Source organism: Podarcis melisellensis (assembly GCF_964234715.1).
Source record: "Podarcis melisellensis genome assembly, chromosome: 14".
NCBI classification, from domain to species: domain Eukaryota; kingdom Metazoa; phylum Chordata; class Lepidosauria; order Squamata; family Lacertidae; genus Podarcis; species Podarcis melisellensis.
Window position 1 is genome coordinate 47,122,902 of NC_138546.1, and position 16,903 is coordinate 47,139,804.

A 16,903-nucleotide genomic window follows, 5' to 3' on the forward strand; every position below is an offset into this window, starting at 1 on the left:
GTCAGTGGATTTAGACCACATGGGTGGCGCTATGGTCTAAACCACTGAGACTCTTGGACTTACTGATCAGAAAGTTGGTGGTTTGAATCCCCGCAACAAGTAGATAAATAGGTACTGCTCCGGCGGGAAAGTAAATGGCGTTTCCGTGCGCTGCTCTGGTTTTGCCAGAAGCGGCTTAATCACGCTTGCCACATGACCAGCTGTCTGCAGACAAACGCCAGCTCCCTCGGCCATTAAAGCGAGATGAGCGCCGCAACCCCAGAGTCGTCCGCGACTGGACCTAACGGTCAGGGGTCCCTTTACCTTTACCTAGGCTGTCAGGAGGTGCTCCCTTGGCAATCCCTCTGTTGCTGCTTGTCAGAGGATTGGAGGGCACTTCCTTTCCATCTTAGTCTAGCATGAGAAGAACTGTTCTCCACCTTCCTTAGGGGTTGGGCTGAAAAGGCCATAGAACCAGGCTGAGCTAGTACAGAAAGTTTATAAAAACTGGGCACAACATGCTTGATTGCAGAAATGTGTGGCTTGTTGTGGGTGGGGTGTGTGTGTGTGTGTGTGTGTGTTGATTTGCTAACCCAGCATTAACATTTAACATTAATGTTAAACTTTGACAAGTAGCTGAAACCTTAACTACACATTAGCGTGTTAAAGCGTCATTCCTTCAAGCTCCGGTGTTTGCTGCAAAAGCAGAGACAGCTGCACCATCTCCTTGGCTTCTAAATTCATTTAATTATTGCAATGTTGGCTTTTTGTGAGCTAATGGGTGTATGCACCTGCACTGTAGAAGATCCATCAAGATCTCCAAGATCCTGAGACACTCTGGAGGTGTGGGGGAGGGCTGGTCAAGTGGGAGCTCCTGGAGGATGGCACCAGAAATAATGAGTGCAAAGTTTGTTTTTAATTCACACTTGTACTCTGGCATGTCCTGTGTGCTGAGAAATGGGGGCCAGGCTGGGAGGGAGGTCTGGGTGAATGTAACTCAGAAGGGAAACAAGAAGAAAACTTTGGCTCACCCCTTGCAAAAGGAAAAAAGAAAAAGCTGGTAGCTGTAGCTGGGGAAACTTTTCCTTGTGCCATTGTTTTGTACCTGTGACCCTTGCCCCCCCCCCCCGGAGAGCCTGTTCTGTCCAACTTTCACTGTGAGCCACTCTTGGCTGCTTCTCCATTGTCTCTCCCACATGGAAGTGATGTCAGAGCACAGATGTTTCCATCTCCAGGTTTTTCTCTAGGTAGTCAGGCACTACAGTGACTCAGGGGTCAGTCATTGGTTTTCCAGCTGGGCCCCTTGCAGCCCTGCTGGAACCCATGAGGAGACCAGAGACCGAAAGGACCCTGGAACAAAACCAAGCTCTGCAATAGGCTTAGATTACAGCTGGGGTCTGGAGGGTAGCCCAACGATTGCCTCTTTCTCCTTCCAAAATTCCGAGGGAAAGTTTGTTTGGGCTTCAGTAGAGGCTTCTGTCTTGGGGCTAGGGGTGTGTGTGTGTGTGTGTGTGTGTGTGTGTGAGAGAGAGAGAGAGAGAGAGAGAGAGAGAGAGAGAGAGAGAGAGAGAGATTTGGCAGAAAAATAGGGAAAAGTTTCACTCCATCTCTCTGCACACCGTAATTCCAATCCTGCTCAGGAGATCCCCGTGTCTCCTATTTAAAGAATCTGAAATTTCCACATTAAATGCAAATTTAATCTATCACCTGGAAGGGGCGGAGGGTGCCTCAAGTAGCTAGATGACCTCTTCTGTGGTCTGGAATATGATGCTTACCAGCGAATCAAATCAGGAGCGTCCAGTGTCTGCCCACAGAACTGATAACTTTTATAACACCTCCCCTTCTTTCCTTCTGTTTCCCTCTCATTAATGGCAACAAGAATAAATTGTGGTTCTTGTACAAATGGGAATCAAGCACTTGGTGGCCTGACCTGTCCCAGAGGGCTGTCGTGAGGGGCGGGTGCTGCTCTCGGTGGGGTACGAAGACGATAAATATCCATTCTGATTATTTGAAAATACCCATCTTTTCCAGAAAGGCAGCTTTTGACCAGCTCAATTTCTTTGGTTCACTTCTCCTAGCCCCTTTGTGGGGAAGGGTATTCCAGCCTGACAGTTGTCACCATGACTCCTACTTATCTGCATCAGGTACAGATGGTCTGGAGCAGGTGCTGCTTTGGTGGGAGGTGGGCTTACCCCCCCCCCCCAATGCTATGCTATTCTTCTCTTCCTCTTTGATTCCACCTCTTCCTTACCAGAGTATGGAATAGAAAGCTCCCCCCACAAAAAAATTAGCTTGGCTGGAGGGTTGTCATGCATGAAGGTGAATTGTTTGTGGAGCTGCTCCAAGGGCACAGCGACTTGCCTGCTCCAGGAAGCCCTCCTTTTGGATCCCTCCCTCTGGCCCCTTTGCTGTACTGCAAGAGTTTGTTTACCCAACAGCTGCTGGGAGCCAAAAGTGCCCTTGGAGAACAGAAGTTTGAAAGGCACGGAAATCCACCCTCCTGTAGAGCCCCGGGAGCTCCTGCCTCTTTATTGGTGCTGGCAAAGGATCCCTACCCTCCTCAAAAACCCCAGCGCTCTGGAGTGTGTGAACTGGCTCAAATGAGGTTTGGAAGTCATTCAGAGACAAGTGTACATGTTGCTGGGACAAAGTGCTCTGCACCCTCAAGAAATGCAACAAAAATGCAAAATACAATCATTAATATTTGCTAACTGGAAGATTGCAGAGTTTGCCCCAGGATGAGGAAGAGCAGAGATGGGATGGAGGCTGCCTGGCCCAGTGGGTTGGTTTGGGGCGCCACTAATAGCAGAAATCTAGGATCTGAGCCTCGGAGAAGGAACCCTGTGCTCCCTCAAAGGAATTATCCCCACAGATAGAAAATGATCCTCCTGCTTGGAAAGCTAGGCTGAAACTCTTCTCTGTGATAGGTAGGGATGTGTATAGATTTTCATGGGAATTCTTTCAAACTTTGCACCATGAAAAATAGGTGTCTGTCAACCTGTGGGTCCCCAGATGTTGTTGGACTACAACTCCCATCGTCCCTGAGCTCTGGCCTTGCTAGCTAGGGGTCATGCGAGTTGTAGTTTAACAATATCTGGGGACCCACAGGTTTAGAAAGGCTGGTTTATAGGATCTTTTGACTTGAAAGAAGCTGTTGCCCTTCCCCAGTAGACGAGATCACCTGATCTGGAGGGGGGGGGAATCCAGGGCTAGTGGAGGAGCACATGGGGCTCACCCCATCCCACATGCAGAATCCTACCAGACAGGCGGGTGAAGCTTTTATTCACCACAATATCTGAGGTGAGCAGGCTGCCTTAGGGAACCCAGAAGGGGTGGGGTTCTGCCACCCTCCAAGCAGTACCTGCTGCCTGGGGCCACATGCTCACCCTACCAATGGTAGGACTGACGCTGGAGGAGGGGAACCCTTTCACTCTGCCATTTCCCCAATTAACAAGCTATATCAGGGGTCAGCAACCTTTTTCAGCTGTGGGCCAGTCCACCGTCCATCAGACCATGTGGTGGGCTGGACTATATTTTGAAAATAATAATAATAATAATAATAATCCTTTGGGGCCGGACTATATTTTGGGGAGAAAAAAAGAGAGAACGAATTCCTATGCCCCACAAATAACCCAGAGATGCATTTTAAATAAAAGGGCACATTCTACTCATGTAAAAACACGCTGATTCCCAGACCGTCCGTGGGCTGGATTGAGAAGGTGATTGAGCCGCATCCAGCCCCTGGGCCTTAGTTTGCCTACCCCTGAGCTATATCCCCTGCTTCATTCCCTCAGTGGCTGATAACAGCTGGGTTGGGGGGAAGAGTTCAAAACAGGAAAAGGGGAGGTGGAGGGGGAACGGTCAAATAACTACCCTGTGCTGAACTGAACCTATCCCTCCCAGACCCCCCCCCCCGGCTTGTGGAAAACAGCACACCTCTGTCAGGCCCTGAAGTGATGCACAGATAATTGAGCTCTTTGGCTAGACAGGAGCTCAGAAAGCTGCTGGCACCCCCCCCCAATCTGTCTGATTGTTTATTTTGCATCTTCTGAGCTAAGGCTGGTGCAGGTGGGGGGGGGGAGGTGCCTGGCTCTTGCTGACCAACAGCTTGTGGGCACTGAACTGTGGACCCCGTGTGTCGGCGGTCTTCTGCTTTTGATGGATAGTGTTGCACTGAAAGTCCAAAGGCTCTTCTGGCAAATTTTAGAGAGGAAAACAAACAAAGTGGGACAGCGGAAGTTGACTTTGCTCAAAGGCTTGTTTGTCTGCATGCTACATGCTTGCAACCACCCTCCTCTAAGTAAACCCCGCATTGTATGCCTGGGTTGGCTAGAGGTGGCCAGCAGGGCTTTGCCCAGCAGTTTGGAGCAGTTTCCTGATTCTCCTGATGTTCTCGGGATCTGCACGCCGGCCGTGATTCAGAGGGAAGCCTTTAGAACCCGCAAGGAAAGGGTTGTTGCGTTATTCCTGAAAGTAATAGTTTATTCTACTCTAGCAGGAATGGAATGTATATTGGTTAAAATTTACTTTACCATAAAAATTGGAGATAATTTGCTTTCAGTATAAATATTTACAAACTGCTCATTGTAAGTTGTCAGGATTTTCCGGGTTGTAAGCAACAGTGGTGACTAAAAGACAGAAATGCAAACAAGGTCTTCAGTTTGAATGTCAACTCCTCTATACCAGGCATAGGCAAACTCCGGCCCGCCAAATGTTTGGGACTGCAATTCCCATCATCCCTGACCACTGGTCCTGTTATCTAGGGATGATGGGAATTGTAGTCCCAAACATCTGGAGGGCTGGAGTTTGCCTAGGGCTGCTCTATACACTCCCCAGCTAGCCTTAATCCCAGGGGTCAGCAAACTTTTTCAGCAGGGGTCTGGTCCACTGTCCCTCAGACCTTGTGGGGGGCTGGACTATATTCTTTTTTTTGGGGGGGGGGAATGAACGGATTCCTATGTCCCACAAATAATCCAGAGATGCATTTTAAATAAAAGGACACATTCTGCTCATGTAAAAACCTGCTGATTCCTGGACCGTCCGCTGGCCAGATTGAGAAGGTGATTGGTCTGGATCTGGCCCCTGGGCCTTAGTTTGCCTACCCATGCCTTAAGCCTTAACACACCCTCCCTCCCTCCAGATCTGCAATATAGGATAGTGTTAACTTTCTAAAGAAGTGTGCATGCACACAAAAGCTCATACCAATAACAAACTTAGTTGGTGTCTAAGGCGCTACTGGAAGGAATTTTTTTTATTTTGTTTCTTTACACAGTTGTTGTTAATGGTCACATGAAGATATAATGTATGTTAAATACTTTGAACACTCAAAAGTACTGTTTCCATGCTAAGTATCACTATTATTCACAATGATGATATTATTAGCAACATTAAAATCTCACAAATGACCCAGGTTCCATTGACATAATAGCCCAGAACTAACCAATCGGAATAAGAGGAGAGTCGTTGAGAAATACCATTATGACTCCAATATGCTGCTTTCCAGTCCAAAGCTCCCCAAAGTAGTGAACAGCAGATTAAAACAACAGAATATAATACAAAATGCCATACATTGCAACAAAATAGGGCTCCAGAAAGGCCTTATCAAGCTCAAGGGTGAAAGAAGATTCTCAGCAACTACATCCACACACTTACAAACTTGAACAGACAACGAGAAATATTTAAAAAAGCTTTCACCAACTAGACAAATTATGGGTCCTCTTACCACTACCATTCTGACTTCCTTGAATAATTTCTAATTTGGCTGAAGATGGCACAATTTACAAGAAATATAATGGTAGCAATATTTAAAGAAACTATTCAGTAAAAAAAGGTTTCAGACAATGAGCAGAAAAGAAAAATAGGTAAAATGTGACACAGAGAAGACAACTTCTGTGCATTCTTTGATAGGAATCAGTCAGCATTAGAAGAACTGAAAAATGAACAAGCAGGGATATAGAAAATCCCAGCTCAACTCCTAAAGCAAGCAGGCAGAGACTTTAAAATACACCTGTTAGTACCTCTCCCTCAAAATTAGGCAAATATTGACAGGGTTGTTAATAAATAGATTAAGCCACACTTCAGAAATACGGTCACAGCCTTTGGCAACCTGGTGCCCTCCTGTATCAGCCCTAGCCAACTAAGTTACAGAGCATTTATTGACAGGAGCAGGCTATGATGACAGAAGAAGAATACGTACATTGTTAAAAGAAAACAGGAAGCTGAACCGAAAGCCAAAATGCGCACAGAGGCTTGTCAGGTGAGCTTTGTCTCCGGTACTATGTTTACAGTGGATGCAATTCAGAAAGTGAAGTTAAGTGGCAGATAATGGAGGGAGACCAACAACAAACTAACAAACTAGATAAAGGTAAAGGGCTCCTGACTGTTAAGTCCAGTCGCAAACGACTCTGGGGTTGTGGCACTCATGTCGCTTTACTGGCTGAGGGAGCCGGCATTTGTCCGCAGACAGTTTTTATGGGTCATGTGGCCAGCATGACTAAGCCGCTTCTAGCGAACCAGAGCAGTGCACAGAAACGCCGTTTACCTTCCCGCCGGAGCGGTACCTACTTATCTACTTGCACTTTGATGTGTTTTTGAACTGCTAGGTTGGCAGGAGCAGGGACCGAGCAATGGGAGCTCACCCCGTCACGGGGATTCGAACCGCCGACCTTTTGATCAGCAAGCGCTAGGCTCAGTGGTTTAGACCACAGCGCCAAAGTAACTGGGAAGCAATATAACGGATGGAAGCCTTGGGTGCAAGATAAATTTGGCATAACACATTGGTTCCCGACCCTTTTGGTATGGTAACACACAATGCTTTGGTATGGTGACCTATTGGTTTATTGTCACATGGGATTTGGACCACAGGCCTTTGGCAGCAGTCAGTTTCATGTATTTTAACTGCAACTTTTCCCATTCTCTAACATTACTTGAGGCAACCTGGCAAAAAATCTGCTTAACACTTATTAAAGTGGAGTTTGTTGGACTATTTATAGCACTTACAGAGCTATTTGGTTTTGTTCATGGGAATGTAAGAACCATCTGATTGCAGGATTGTACTTAATAAGCTATAAAAAATTATTCTAAAAACGCACGGCTGCATGAGCAAATATAATGAACTTCAAATAACCCCTGGATTAACTATTGACTAACCTTGGCAGCAAATACAGTAATGGTTTGCCACAAGGTGCTTGTGCAGGGAGGTGTTTTGAGTGATGGTTGCCAATTGCCTCTGATGCACCTTGGAGGTGAGCTGTGCTGGTCACTGAGGGTGATTTCCTGCGTTGTGGTGGCCCCTCACTGGATCAGGGCAGTTCCCAAAGTGTTAAAATGTAAGCCTTTCTGACGTTCAGTTACAAGTGTCAAAACAGCATTATAAAATACGAACTAAACAAAAAGTTGAAAGGTATTCATCAGAGCAGTTTAGGGTGACAAGCAATATTTATTTTGGGTTTACTCAGTGCTTTTTTTCTAAAAAAATTTTTTACTCTCATTTTCCTACTCATATTGAAATACTGCCCCTCAATGAGGCCAAACTTAGATTCAGAAAATGTTTAGGGTATGCATCTTCCTCCGTCCCCCCAGAATAAAGCACTGGGTTTGCTGCTTATAAAGCCTGCAACCCTTTTGCTGGTTGTGACCTACGGATTGGGAAACACTGATATAACTGATGTTTTATAAAAGGAAGCCCCATGGATGAGGAGAATAAATTTACTTTATATACCGTATTTTTCGCTCTATAGGACGCACCGGACCATAGGATGCACCTTGTTTTAGAGGGGGAGAACAAGAAACAAAAATTCCCCCCCTCTCTGCTCAGCGCCCCTTCAGCGAAGCGGCAGGAGAAATGGAGTCCCTTCCATTTCTCCCCCCGCTTGGCTAAAGGGTCACTGCACAGCTCTCTCTCTCTGCTGAAGCAGGAGAGTCTATCCCTGAAGCCTTCGGAGCGCAGTGCAAGTTTCCGCTGCGCTCCGCAGGCTTCAGGTTCCTTTTGCTGAAGCCGGGAGAGCAAGACTCTCCAGGCTTCAGTGAAAGGAACACGAAGCTTCCAGAACGTGGAGGGAGCGCTCCCTCTGCATTTCAGAGGCTTCGTGTTGCTCTTGCTGAAGCCAAGGAGCCTGCATTTGCTCCATAGGATGCACACACATTTCCCCTTAATTTTTGGAGGAGAAAAAGTGCGTCCTATAGAACGAAAAATACTATATATATATATATATATATATATGCAGGTTTTGGTGTCCTCGGGTGTCTTCCCGTGTAAAAGTTGGGGTGTCTAGGCGACGTTTCGACGAGGTCTCACTCGTCATCTTCAGGCTGGTGCTTTCGGCTTCTTGTTACTGGAACAGAGCAGGATCTCAGTGTTTGAGTTCCTATAAATACTGTTGAGGGGGTGTGGTGTATAGCCTCCAATGTTCTGGGCAGAGAGGAAGTTCCCAGGCTAGTGTGCCTTTTCTTCTTTTGTTCCTTAATTACTTGAGGGATATCTTGAGTGATTTCTTGAGTGATATCCTGAGTACCACTTAGGTGGGTCATTAGGTGTGGATTAGTTGCTAAAGTCTTTGTGTCTTGACCTCTTGAACTTTGTGAAGAGTTTTTCTGAGAAGATGGCTGTACTGCACTTAGTTGTGCTCTGGCTTGGCTTCGTGTATAGGGGCGAGCTGTGGTTTTGTGGCCTGTGTCAGCCAGATCTGTGTAGGGATTGCAGGGGGGTGCAGCATCCGGAGGTGCCACCATGGTTTGGCTACTGGATGGTGTCTGTAATTTATCTGTGGAGAGGGTCTGGGTTTGGGTCTGGTGTGGTTGATTGGTGATGGCGTTCTGTGTGCCTCTGGATCTGGAGTCAGTTTTTGTGGGGAGGGCTAATTTCCAGATGTCTGGCAAGCGGGATGTGTCGTCACGCTTGTTCATGTTGTGAGGGTGTTTCTCTATCTCGATGGCTTCCATGATTATTCTCTTGTGGTGATGTTCCATGTTAAAGAGCAATTTGGAATCTGCAAAATTGATTTCGTGTCCTGTTTCTTTCATGTGTGACGACACATCCCGCTTTCATGCGTGACGACACATCCCGCTTGCCAGACATCTGGAAATTAGCCCTCCCCACAAAAACTGACACCAGATCCAGAGGCACACAGAACGCCATCACCAATCAACCACACCAGACCCAAACCCAGACCCTCTCCACAGATAAATTACAGACACCATCCAGTAGCCAAACCATGGTGGCACCTCCGGATGCTGCACCCCCCTGCAATCCCTACACAGATCTGGCTGACACAGGCCACAAAACCACAGCTCGCCCCTATACACGAAGCCAAGCCAGAGCACAACTAAGTGCAGTACAGCCATCTTCTCAGAAAAACTCTTCACAAAGTTCAAGAGGTCAAGACACAAAGACTTTAGCAACTAATCCACACCTAATGACCCACCTAAGTGGTACTCAGGATATCACTCAAGAAATCACTCAAGATATCCCTCAAGTAATTAAGGAACAAAAGAAGAAAAGGCACACTAGCCTGGGAACTTCCTCTCTGCCCAGAACATTGGAGGCTATACACCACACCCCCTCAACAGTATTTATAGGAACTCAAACACTGAGATCCTGCTCTGTTCCAGTAACAAGAAGCCGAAAGCACCAGCCTGAAGATGACGAGTGAGACCTCGTCGAAACGTCGCCTAGACACCCCAACTTTTACACGGGAAGACACCCGAGGACACCAAAACCTGCATTCCTGTACCCGTGAAAATCTACGAAAGCATATATATATATATATATATATATATATATATATATATATATATGGCTCTGTGTAGAATGTGACCTCGAAAGATTTGAAATGAAAGTGGGAGAGCTATTGGATAGAATTGGAGAGGACAAAGACTGGTGCGAAATGTGACGAGGAAGCCATCACGTATGAAGGAGGCAGGTCCAGGGTCAAGTCTGGGTGTGACTAACCTTCTCTGGCCCAAAGCCTGCATTGAAGGTTTGCCATGTTCTGAGGGTTGCATGCCATTTGCAGGCGCACACACAAACCCACTCACCACACCTAAAGCACACATGAACTCCCCCAGGCAGACCATACACCACCCCCACAGAGGAACAGAGGAAGCAACAGCCTTAGGCACTGCCAGACCATTGGTCCACCCAACTTAGGGTTGGTGATGCTGACTGGCAGCCGCCGTCCAGGGTTCAGCTGCAGCTCTCTTTCCCTTGCAGGTTTTTCATTGGCAGGGGAAGAGTGTTGCTTCCAAGGGATTCTTCTTCAGGCTTGGCCCCCGAGAGTACACTGGGAGTTTCAGGGGTGGGGCAGCAGTTCCTGCTGGGGTCGGATGCAGCAGCGGCTTCCGCAGGCCTGAGCCCCCCGGGTGATGTCATTTTTGCTTGGGTCTCTTTGTGCTTAACGCAGCCTTGGCTGCATATTTAAACATCTGACTGCCCGAAGGAATGAGTTAAAAAGGAGACTCTGGTCGGAGGCCAGTTTCCCAGAGAATGGAATGATAATTAAGGAAGCAAGGACTGTAATAATGCTGGGAGGGCGGCAAAAGCATCTGAGAAGGCAGGCATACATGACACAGAAAGCGGCTGGGGGTGGGAGGGAGAGAAGCACCCCTGTTTATAATTGGGTTTTGATAGGGATGGTAGAGTAGCAAGTGAATGAGCTGAGTGTATGCAATTGTGCAAATGAGGCCACTGCCTAGGAGGCCTCCCTCTGGGGCACCCGCCTTGCATGAGATGATGCCAGCTTGCACTGGTTATGCACCACACAAACAGAATCCTGGCTCCCATGAGGAGCACATGAATGGGGCCCAGTTCATACAGTCCATGGCAGGGTGGGAACTGCTTCCAAGTGGCATCTTTGGATGGGAGACCACATCTGAGACGGGGGTGATTGAAGGCTGTGGCCCATCCCACCCCCCAGCTATGGAGCTGGGTCCTAAGCAAGTGGAGCATCCTAGCGTCTTATGTTTTAACTGCATTTTAAAGCATTTTTTCCTTTTAAATGCTTTTGCATCAGAAATCCATCTGGGATGCCTTCCGTATTGAAACAGAGCAGTAATTATCTCGTTGGGAGTCCCGCCTTACGGAGACACAAGGTTTTCTGGAGTCTCGGCTGGAGGAAAACTTAGTAAAACAAGCCAGAGCCTCCTGTGGAGAAAAGGGCTGGTTGTTATCAGATATTTGGACACAAACCAGCTATTGTGCTTGAAAGCGCAAACTGCATTTAGAGGCACCGAAGGCTCCTGGCTCTCAGTGGTAGCTCAACCATCGTTGCTTTGCCATTGTTTCCACAAAGGCTGCTTTGATGTTCAAGAAAGAACTCCAAAAAGTGAATCACATGTTTCTACCATAGTCTAGTTTGGGGCTCCGCATCAATGGGGCAAGAAAACACCAAGGAGGAAAAGAGGAAACGGGGCCTTACCTGTTAATTGTACCTTTTAGACCAGCTTTTTCCCAACCTGAAGCCCTCCAGACGTTTTGGACTACAGCTCTCATCAGTTCCAGGGACTCCGGTGGTGCTGTGGTCTAAACCACAGAGCCTAGGGCTTGCTGATCAGAAGGTTGGCAGTTCAAATCCCTGTGATGGGGTGAGCTCCCGTTGCTCGGTCCCTGCTCCTGCCAACCTAGCAGTTCGAAAGCACGTCAAAGTGGAAGTAGATAAATAGGTACCGTTCCAGCGGGAAGGTAAACTGTGTTTCCATGCGCTGCTCTGGTTTTGCCAGAAGCGGCTTAGTCATGCTGGCCACATGACCTGGAAGCTGTCTGTGGACAAATGCCGGCTCCCTTGGCCTATAGAGCGAGATGAGCACCGCAACCCGCAAAGTTGTCCATGACTGGACCTAATGGTCAGGGATCCCTTTACCTTTCTCATCAGTTCCAGCCAGCAGGCTTAGACTGGCAAAACAGAGACTCCATACCTGGAAACAGATCAGACTATTTGAGAAATCCACATGCAATCTTCTCGTACAAAGTGGATCAAGATGCAACTGGACCTTAAAGGGATTGTGGGCCTCTCTGATTAGCTGATTGGCTAGACCTGCAAAGGTCTCTGCACAGCCCTTGACAAGCTGACTAGGTAGCCCTTGTGCCTTTGCCTAATTTCAAACTTTGTGGGTCACCTGATGTGATTGACAGATGAGCTGCCCTGGCCTCCTGTCACACCTGGCCCACTGGGATGGGGTGGGGGAGATAAAAGATCCAGCCCCCCAGCAAGGCTCAGTTCCCCATCTCTTATCTAGCCTCACATGTTTACCTGAAGGAGGGTGCAGATGGGGAGTCTAGAGAAAGAAAGTCATGCTGCAGATCAGGAAGTGTCTCTAGCTGTTTCATTTCTTCAGCAACGCTTGCCCCTAGTTTACATAACAAAGGAGATAGTTAATAGACAAGACCAGGGCTGTTCAAAATGAAATCATTTTCGTCACTTTAAAGATAAAGGTAAAGAACCCCTGACAGTTAAGTCCAGTTGCGGACGACTCTGGGGTTGCAGCGCTCCTCTCTCTTTACAGGACAAGGGAGCCGGCGTTTGTCCGCAGACAGTTTTTCCGAGTCATATGGCAGCATGACTAAGCCGCTTCTGGTGCAACGAAACACTGAAACCAGAGCAGCTCACGGAAACGCCGTTTACCTTCCCGCTGGAGTGGTACCTGTTTATCTACTTGCACTTTTTGGCATGCTTTTGAACTGCTAGGTTGGCAGGAGCTGGAACCGAGCAACGAGAGCTCACTCCACCACGGTGATTCAAACCGCCGACCTTCTGATTGGCAAGCCCAAGAGGCTCAGGGTTTAGACCACAGCACCACCAGCCACCAGCTTTTCTGCAGACCCTAGTCTTACATCTAAGGACCTATAAGAGCCTCCTCAGATGACATCCAGGCTAGCTCCTCAAAATGACAAAAATATTGTTCTTGTTTTTTATTTATTTTTATTTTATGGGCCAGATAAAAATTGCTAAAATGTGAAACAGAAGAGTCTGTGCCATTGGTTAGAGCAGGGGTTGTCAATCTTGTCCCTACCGCCCACTAGTGGGTGTTTCAGGATTCTAGGTGGGCGGTAGGGAGTTCTACTGCACAAGCTGAATTCTCCTTCCATCAAGCACTGGTGGGCAGTAAGGAAATTTTAGCATTAAGAAAGATGAATTAGTGGGTGGTAGGTATAAAAAGGTTGACTACACCTGAGTTAGAGAAAGGCAGGCCATGAAGGAAGAGCTTAGGGTTCAGAAAGGAGGGTTGGAAGAGGCAGCTCAAAGGAGGGAGCTTTGATTTGAGTGGCTGGGGAAACCCAGCCAGATGGGTGGGGTATAAATAACATCACTGTGATTATTATTATTGAAACAACCAACTGCACCTTAGCCAGCAGGCGCTCCAGGACCAGGACTGGGAAGGACGCTGACCCTTGAATAGTTCCTGGCAGCCAGTCTGGACTGGACTGGGCTGGTGGTACGGCAGACTCACTGCTGGCTTCTTATAAAAATGAATTGCCTGCCCTTTAAAAAATGTTATTTTGGACACTTATTCTCAATGTGGGTAATGATAAAAACCATCTAAAAGACACAGTGTAAAAAGCAATACTATAGACAGCAAAACAGCAGATCAAACCCTTTAAGCCCTAAATCAGCCATTTGCAGTCTAATTAAAACCATCACCAAAATGTTTAGGCAAATGAGAAGCTTAAACTGGTGCCAGAAACTGAGTAACCCGGGTGTCAGGCGTGTCTCCCCTGGAAGGCATTCCACAATGGAATGCTAATATTTAAGAGATGATAATGTATGAATTAATATCTACCTGCCTGCTGTCTTTCCTTAGCTTAGCCTTTCATTTGCTGAATGCTAAATGTTGGGAGATGGATTAACACTCCTTAATGAAGCTTCTTGTAGCCCATTAGCCTAAAGGAATATTCTCTGCAGCAGGTGATGGTGTGCTGCTTTAGATTTTGTGGCTCAAAGGCTCTCTGTTTTCCTGGAGGAGAGACAAGGATGGTTACAGGTACAAGGTCCAGGGGCTGCATCCTGTGGCTTCGCAGCAGAGTCAAGGGAGCCCTGGCTTCTAACATGGCAATCGGATCTCTTTTGTGAAAGGAGCATTGCTCTTTTGGAACTGAGATTCTCATTTGGGTAGTTTGTTGAGCTTGTTCATTTTTCTCCTGGAGGAAGATTGATGGTTCTTGTACTTGGTTCTGCTGCCAGTGTTCCCTAATCTGCCTCTCCTGTTCTCAGAATCTGGAATCCAGTGCCAAAATGGCTCATACCCGACATTCCAAGTGTGAGACTCATGCAGACACCAATGATGGGCATTTCTATAAAGACATTTCCTTCTGCTGGGTCTGAATGGGACCTGTTCAGGTTCAGTTTGGAGGGATAGTGAATTGTGTCTACTCCCTCGAGAGCAGCGACTTCAAACAGACATTGCTAGCCTCTCGAGATTCAGTAATGGAGTTGAATGTGGGTTTGTGCAATTCTGGGACCTTTTTCAGAGCAGGTGCAGCTGTGGCAAGTGAATTAGCTGATACTGAAGCTTTTGGGTTTTACTGTGTCTGTGCCGTATTAGCATAGAGGAAAGAGAATGGGGAAAATAAGCAGAGATATTTCCCTCCTTTTCTTTGAAGTGTTACCATTGAAGTGGCTAGGAAGAAGAAGCTCCTACTTCATGCTAGCCATTAAAAATGGTAACCCTTCTTTGCAAAATTGCTTGCATTTCTGATTCAGAGCTAGAGGTTGTATTTCAGCTGGCTGGAGTTGCTAAAGCTGAATGTGTTTTAGAAAGTTGAATCTATGAAGTAAGGACAAACTGACTCAAGGAAACTATGGATAGTCAAGCTGATTCCAGTAAACTGGGTATTGTGTTGCATACTGCTCCTCTTTGGTGGGGTACAGTAATGGATAAGTGAATCATTTTTGGATTTTCCTATGGAGCTGTCATGATGAACTTCTGAATTCCAAATTTACAACTAACTTGCTAAGATTTAGTACCCAAGAATCTAGTAGCCATTGTATGACCTCTTCTCCGGTGTTAATTGGTCTATTCCTTCTTCTAAACAAACAAACAAACAAAAACAAAACAAAACCAAGAACAAAACTCAATCTAAGCTTGTAGCCATCCTTACATCCTGAATTAATTCTAAACTGCAGGAAGAAAATGTTCCTTTGCTTTTTGGAGGACGTGAAATCTAGGATTGTGAGGAGGTGGTGAATTTTTCTTGTAAACCAGGCATGTCCAACAGGTAGATTGTGATATTGGACGTAGATCATTGGACGTCTGTGGTAGATCACTGGTAGATCACTGACTCTCCCCCCCAAGAAGCTCAACAACTTTGGCTCCCCTAAAAAAAGCTCAACATTTTTGCCCTGAACCCCAAAAAACAGGGCTTTTGTTCCTAAGAAAAGCTCAACAGCCTTGACCTGAACCCCTGAAAAGGGGGTATCATCTGCCAGTTTTTAATTCTGTGAGTAGATTGCAGTCTCTTGGGAGTTGGCCACCCCTGCTGTAAACCAGCATAGTAATTATATCAGGATTCAATATAAATAACCATTATAAGAATACTGTGGAAATTGTATGTTGGTGAACTGGCAAGGATGTTTCCAACCCAATGATTGGTGTAATTAAAAATACAGTTATTCTATATTGACTAGGATTGGGGTTTTTTGCTTTTGTTTCGAGTCCAGCCATGTTTGCATTTTTTTGAAATTCTGGGGGAGCTTTACCACAATGGAGGCTGGACTGGAGAAATCAGCCTGGCTACCTGGGGAAAAGGAAGCAGATGAGATGGGCCAGAAAGAGACCAACTTTGGACAGCCATATTTTAACTTGGTAAACTCAAACAATGAATGAGCTTTGTTCCTGCACATACAGTCTCTTCCCTCCTCAATGTGCTGTGATTAAGCCTGGAAGTCTTTAGTTAAGCATCATTTCCTGCTCATTCCAAACTGGAAAACTCAGACCAAGCCAAGACCTCAGTCCATGATTTGAAGTTAGTTTAAGACCCTGGCTTCTTCCAGACATGGCAACCAGTCTCTAGGTTTAGGTTTAGTGGGAATCTATGGTTAATTAAAGACTTCCTGACTTAACACAGCATGACAGGAGGGGACAGTGCAAGGATGGGGAGCATATACAAAGGGTGAACCAGATTGCTTGAACTGGGCTAGACAACAGGTTTGAGGGGGAAAGGAAGTTAGAAGCAGAATGTCCTGAACCCCAATGTACATGGAGGTAAGTCCCACTGGTGTACACAGTTCCCAAGGGAAATGCTAGAGAGTAGTCCGACAGTCCAGGAGGTCAAAGACCAGGCCAAGTCCAAAGTCAAACATTTAGGCCAGGCTCCCGTCTCTGCAGCAGATCCAGGGTCAGAAAACCTGCAGTCAGAAAACCTGTGGTCAGTCCCGAAGTCACAGTCCAGTGGAGCTTCTGAAGCAGCCAAGCCTTGGTCCATCAACGTGGAAAGCTGAGCAGACACAGATTCTCTGCCTTGCTTCCCTTTTATCCTTCCAATTTTGACACATCTGGGTTTGCTCTAGCTGAGCAACTGTGTCTCTGCACTCGACAAGGCATGTGATCCTCACCTAATCCAGCTGTGTGACCACAAACTTTCTCCCAGACCTACTGATCCCTGTGATCCCCACCTGGTCAACTAGTGAGCTGGGTTGTGTTCCCTTGCCTGCCTCAGTTTCCTAGAACGCCCTTCCCGCTGTTCCCAACGCCTCAGAGCCCGCCATGTCTGTGGAGACGGGGCTGTCTCTGGTTTTGCTGATATGTTCCCCCTCTCCTGGCTCCTGTGAACTGTCAGCTGCCCCCACGCCATGTCCTGTGCATACCTCCTAAGTCCCCAAGCTCCCCTTCCCCATCTTCTGCTTGCCTTGGTGTGTACCAGTCGTGGCTACAGCCCTTGCCAGGATCCTGTTCCCCTTCCTCTGCGTCCTGCCAGTTCATGTCACAGAAGGAG

General features: G+C 47.0%; 1 protein-coding gene and 1 long non-coding RNA gene across 3 annotated transcripts in view; one reads left to right on the forward strand and one right to left on the reverse strand.

Annotated features, from left to right (window-relative positions):
* The window catches only part of CGNL1 (cingulin like 1), a 91,110-nt gene that overhangs the window by 20,351 nt on the left and 53,856 nt on the right, over window positions 1-16,903 (forward strand). The gene's annotated exons all lie outside the window — the stretch shown is intronic.
* Window positions 11,791-16,535, reverse strand: LOC309356444. The gene is made up of 3 exons (XR_014162794.1): window positions 16,168-16,535; window positions 14,920-14,997; window positions 11,791-11,889 (listed from the first exon to the last, which is right to left on the reverse strand). It is a non-coding gene; the product is annotated as an uncharacterized lncRNA (long non-coding RNA).